Consider the following 6,666-nt stretch of genomic DNA (forward strand, 5'->3'; position numbering starts at 1 on the left):
CTTTGACACCTCTTGGCAGCAATTTGAGAGCTTACCAAGAAAACAGAGAAGGAGCCCTTGTAACAAATGCTTCCGCCCTAACACTTGTTCAAGGCACAGTTCCACTGTGGCCATGGTGACGTGAGAAAAAAGTGCTTCCAAGGCCCATCCATAAGGGGAACTTTGTAAGAACCAGACAGAATCTTCCATGTTGATGAATGAACAATGAAATCTTCCAGAGAGACTGACCGGGAAATGGGGTTTTCTCCTGTATTGTGATGGGCACCTCCATGTCTGTTTAGTTGCATGGCCTCAGCAAACAGCAATCATTTCAGTAACTTTTGGTCATTCTTCCCGGGTACTCAATAAGTGGACTTCTCTGTGATATAGCTGGCTTTTGGCATGACAGTCATAACTTTTATTAACTAGTCCACAGGAAATTAAATCTACTAGAATGAATGGAAAAAATACATTAACGATTAATATCAACCTTCATTATATATAACTTGACAAAAATGCAATGTTTCCAATAAGCTACACACACACACACACACCCAGAGTGGAGAGTGAGAAGGGGAAGGGAGGGGGAGGGGGGGTTGTGAACACCCCATGCATAGGCCCATTCAGGCTAGCTCCACCAAAGCAGAAAATTGTGTCTGCTTTGCTTATTGCTGGACCATGAGCATAAAGCACAGGATTTAGAACTTGAAAAGAGCTAACTAGTTTTTGTGGACAGGTTGCATGAAAAGATGGTGGCTATGGGTTTCTTGGGACCTAAGCTAGATGATTTCCAGTGTAACGCTGAGGTATGAGATTTTGTGTCTTTTTAGTCTTCTCTTTTCGGTCACTTAATGAAATGTAAAGCAATCTTTATCACTTGCCTGTTTTGTTCACTGCAAAGATTCGTTATTTTAAAGCTATCAATGATAAGTTTAATTATGAAAGTTTCATACACACATATCAGTTATTTTTCTGCTATTGTTATAAAACTTCATGACCAAGGCAACTCATAGAGAAAAAGAGTTTGTTTGGAATTATGGTTCTAGAAGGCTAAGATTCTATTATGACAGTTTTTTTGCTCCCTGCTAGCACCCCAAATCCTCATTAGTAATATTAATCTGATTGGCAATGAAAAGGCTGTCCTGTTGTATCTACTGTTAACTACAAATTCTCATCAACTCAATGTATATAGGTCAACAAATATTTTAAGTTAAATTAGATTCATCTATTTGGATCATTTGGAAAACAGTAGACATTTTAAAGTAGTGAACTAAAACAGAGTATTGAATTTATGAACAGACCACTGTTTTGTTACTGTTGTTATAGAAGATGTAGTAAGCTGGATGCCAAGGGTCCTACTGGAACATTGATCAAGAAGCAAAAGTATAAATTTTCCCTGCAAAAGCATTAGTGAATAACACAGTAAGACAAAAAAAAAAAAAAGTTTATTTGAATGATTGAAGAACAAGAAGGAGGAGGAGGAAGAGAAGAGGAGGAGAAGAAGAGGAGGAGAGGAAGAGGAGGAGGAGGAAGAGGAAGAGGAGAAGGAGGAAAAGGAGGAGGAGGAGGAGGAAGTGGAGGAGGAGGAGGAAGTTGAGGAGGAAAAGGAGGAGAAGGAAAAGAAGGAGGAAAAGGAGGAGAAGGAGGAGAAGGAGAAGGAGGAGGAAGTGGAGGAGGAGGAGGAAGTTGAGAAGGAGGAAGTGGAGGAGGAAAAGGAGGAGAAGGAAGAGAAGGAGGAGGAAGTGGAGGAGGAGGAGGAAGTGGAGGAGGAGGAGGAGAAGGAAGAAAAGGAGGAGAAGCAGGAGGAAGTGGAGGAGGAAAAGGAGGAGAAGGAAGAGAAGGAGGAGGAAGTGGAGGAGGAGGAGGAAGTTGAGGAGAAGGAGGAAGTGGAGGAGGAAAAGGAGGAGAAGGAGGAGAAGGAGGAGGAAGTGGAGGAGGAGGAGGAGGAGGAGGAGGAGGAGGAAATCTGTCACATCAGGGACTCATGGCAGCAGGCCGAAGGCATGGTGGCAGAAACAGCTGGGAGCTCACGTTTTCAACTGCAAACAGGAAGTTTAGAGAAGTAGTAGAAAAGAGTGTGAATCTTTTATTTCTCAAAGCCTATGTCTAATGTCCTCCATAAAGGTCATGCCTCCTGAACCCCTTCTATAGTCCGTGTTAAAACATTTGAGCCTATGGGGGAAGGCTCTCGTTCAAAACCACCAGAAAATATGTCAATGTACTTTGTACTTTGTCCCTCCCCTGCAGTACATCATCTCCAACAATGAAGTGGGGTACTGAGAAATAAGAGAGGCATTCATTGACAAAGCATGATGAATCGTGTATATAGTCCAGGCACAGAGGAAGCTAGGACAGATGATTGTTATAAACTCAAAATTGGCCTGGGCTATGTGGTGACTTCCAGAACAAAGAGCCAAAAGAATGAAAAGACAGGTATGAACTGAGGATTTAGCTCAGTAGTAAAGTATTTTTTTCAACCTGCCTAATCTGTCTAGCATATTGGAGCCTTTGACTCTGAGTTGAACACACACACACACACATACACACACACATACACACACATACACACACATACACACACACATACACACACATACACACACATACACACACATACACATACACACACACACACACACACACACACACACACACACACACACACCATCAGGAGGTGATGAGACAGATAGTAAATAACCTTTGCATTCGGCCTTTTGGGGGCTGCTACAGCTTCACCTTTTTGGCTATAGTTAACCATCCACCTGTGATTCAGTCTGTATCATTTGTTAAATAAGAAGAAAATCAACAATTTAAAGAGAAATGAGAGGGAGGTGATTTCAAGGGAGAGAGAAAGAACAGAATTTCCTCTACTTAGGGATTTTACAGGGCAGTGGCAGTAACTAGACAAAGGCAGACTATTGACATTGGTTCATTCTTTCGGCTATCAAGGACTGAGTCAATGGAAGTTCTACATTCCCTACATCTCTCCCTGTTCCATCTAGGAAGATGATCATGCATTGTCTATGTTCTGCCCACCAGTTAGATGTGGGGGGGGGGGGCTCCCTGTGAACATCTCTGATTCCATCCTTATTAATCTGTTAGCTGTTACTCATTTGACGAGTGTTAACTACCCTCTGACCTTGCAGGTGTCTCAAAAACTTCCTTGTACTAAGCTCTACTTTTTCCTCACATTTACAAGATCTGCTTATAGCATTACCAGGCAGATGGTTTACTCTGCCACAGCTACTGGGATCTAGTGATAGTCTTTCCTGGTTCTTTCATATTAGTTCTGAAAGGATACAAAATACAGCCTAACCCCTTCAAGGACCCCAAGCTAAAGGAGCCTTAACCCCCATGCCTATGAAACCCTAAATAACTCAAATTCCAGACCCTGCTCTCTGCCAGTAAGTAGATATAAGGCCACATTCCTTGCTGTTCCGGAGCCGCTTTCTGTATGAAACTGGGTGAAAGGGTGTAGGACAGGCCCTTGGATACTCGAGCCAGGCCTAGTAAGTTAACAGGAGATAAGCTGACTTAACTGCTTATATGGCTTCTGCAAACTGCTTGCACCATAGAAACCCCCCCACCATAGTGACTTACCCTGAGTGCCATTGTCACCCCCACCCAGGAGACTGCGCAAATACAGACCTCTGAGACTAGGGAACTGATTGGTCCATGGAGCGCGGGCTTGCATAATTTAAAATGATTGGTTTGTGATTTGCGAGCTTTGCCATGATTGGTTTGTAATTTGCAGGCCTTGCGAACCCTATAAAAGCCATTCTGATCCTGCACTCAGGGTCCGCAGTCCTCTCACCCCTGTGTGGTGTATGACTGTGGGCCCCAGTGTGCTTGGAATAAAAATCCTCTTGCAGTTTTCATCAAGATCGCTTCTTGTGAGTGATTTGGGGTGTCACCTTTCCTAGGATGGAGCGTGGGGGTCCTTCCTTTGAGGATCTAAAAGTTCCTTGTCTATATGGGAGTTTGGGGTCTCTTTTCTGAAGTACATGAAGCCATGCCAGAAGCCATTCTTATTTAGGACTCAATTTGTTACAATTAGCTGAATTAGAAGCAAGGACATATGGGGAAATAATGGATTTGGCAGAGCCAGTAGGTCTGCCTTGAGTGCCCAGAGTTCTGTCTCTCTGTTTACATGCCTGACTCAGCTGTCTCAGACTGAGATGCATGGTTCTTATCCATCTCTTTCAGTGCTCTGGATTCTGTGGTTTTAAAATCTAATCTCCCTTTCAACTCCAGTGTCTGTGTACTAGGAATTATTTATTCTGGCTAGCCCATATAAAAGACACACGGTCCTTCAGGTTTGGGGGCCATTCTAACTTACACCCCAGCCATATGTCCCTTGTTACTTGCTGTCTCTTCTGACCATGTACAGAGGCCTCCTTCTCTCTGGTCTCCTTTCTCCTTCTTTCCCTCTCTACTGCCCAATTACAGGCTTTAGTCTTTTATTGATCAATTTACTCAGGGAGCGAGGTTTATATAGCATCACGTGGTGTACATGAGGATCTCTGAGTTGGAAGGCAACCAGAACTTGGGGGCCAGTATTTTGCATTTGAATACATAGCACCAGGCAGTCTGTTCTCAAAAAAAAAAAAAAAAAAAAATAGTGAGCCATTTGCAGTTTTTAACCATGGGTCCTTTCCCCTCACTGCCTGCCTCATTTCTACAGGAAGCGTGTCCTTATAAGAGAATGAAACAACACTTAATTTTCCGTTTCTGTTTCTGCCTGTTACCCTTCCCCTTCCACACACAGCAATGGAAAGACCGTACTATGCGAGAGAAAGCAAGAGTTTCTTTGTCAGACACCCTAAATCCGTCTTGCAGGGGCACAGATCTTGGACCACCAACCTCCAGAGTTGTGAGGAAATAAATTTGTGTTGTACATGACACTGAGTCTGTGTACTTTATTATGGCAGCTGGGAAGACTAAAATGGTATTTGTTAAGCACTCTGCTACATCAGAAGGATACGGATTGGAGTAAAACAGAGGCTTTGCTCTATTGACCAATGGGGGTGAGGGAAGGAAAGGAAAGGAGATATGATCGATGCTCCTAACAAAGCTAATTACTAGTTGTTAAAACTAAAATGAAATAAAGACTTAAACAGAGAATGCATTATGTATAGATTAAAATACAGGAAACCCGAATTTTTACAATAAAATATAAAGTTTAATATAGATGTTTAAATTTCAAGAACAAATAGATATCATAAAAATAACCACATTCCATTAATACATAAAGATGCCAAAGTCACAATTCATTTAATGAAGATAGCTTTGAGGTAGAATCTATAGGTCTTTCTAAGAAAATGAAACTTATGAATAAACTCTCTGTTCATTATCTTTTCCTGAGTTCTGTGACAAGGTTTACTGACATTTGTTTGGATGACACACAATTGCTCCACTGGAAAGATATTTAAGTAGGAGATCCCATATGAAAGAATCCACGTTTAACAAATGGATGGATGGCTCATCAATAACTAAATCAACACTATTTATTTTCTCCTTCCTTAAATGCCCTACAGTTGTTTTTCTAAACTAGATTCAGCAAGAGCTGTAGTGGCAAAGAAGTGGGTAGACAACAAATTACTAACATATTCAAATTCTTGGAGAAATAATCTTATTCTCCAATCCCGAATGAGGCAGATGACTTGGCTTCTTTCTTTGGAGTCAAAATTATTTTTTCAAAAAGAACCTTTAATACCTTACATTTAATGGTAGTTTTGTTGTCTTAGTTTTTATTGCTCTGATAAAATGTCATGACCAAGGCAACTCATAGAAGAAATCGTTTATTTGTGTTTGCAGTCATCAAGGGATATGGGTCCATCCACCACCATCACAGAGAAGTGGCAGGCATGGCAGGTAGAGCGGAGGCTGAGAGCTCACATCGTGAACCACAAGCACAACAGAGAGAAAGTGATGTGAGTCTTCCGAATTCTCAAAGCCACCTGCAGTGATGTTCTTCCTCCTGTAACACTCTTAAACCTCCCCAAACAGCAATACCAGCTAGGGACCAGGTGTTCAAACACATGAGCCTGTAGAAGACAGTCTCATTTAAGAACCATACATGGGAATGAACATTTAATGAATTAGAGAAATTCTTGGAGACTCTAAGCTTGTTGTCACACACAACAGTGCTCTTACTTTGCTGCCCTATCATATCCTGCCATCGACTTTTCCTTCTCCTGTTAGTCCAACTCCCTCTCATACAACCATCCACTGCAGCTCCAGCCAAAACTCTTGTCATTACCGTAAAGACTTCCAAAGTATGCCAGCATCTGGTGTCTTAGGGTTTCCATTGCTGTGGAGAGACACCATGACCACAGCAACTCTTATAAAGGCAACTATTTAACTGAGGCTGGCTTACAGGTTCAGAGGTTCAGTCCATTACCATCAAGGCAAGAAGCACAGCAGTGTGCAGACAGACATAGTGCTAGGGGACCTGGGTGTTCTACATCTTGATGCAAAGGCAGGCAGGATGAAACTCTTTTCTGCAAGCAGCTAAGAGGGGATTCTCTTCTACACTAGGTGGAGCTTGAACACTAGGAGACCTCAATGTCCACCCCTACAGTGACATACAGCTCCCAACAAGGCCACCCCTACTCTAACAGGCCACACTTCCCAACATCACCAATCCCTCTGAGCCAAGCATCCAAACATGTGAGACCATAAAGG

This window comes from Micromys minutus, assembly GCF_963924665.1.
Source record: "Micromys minutus genome assembly, chromosome: 25".
Lineage (NCBI taxonomy): Eukaryota > Metazoa > Chordata > Mammalia > Rodentia > Muridae > Micromys > Micromys minutus.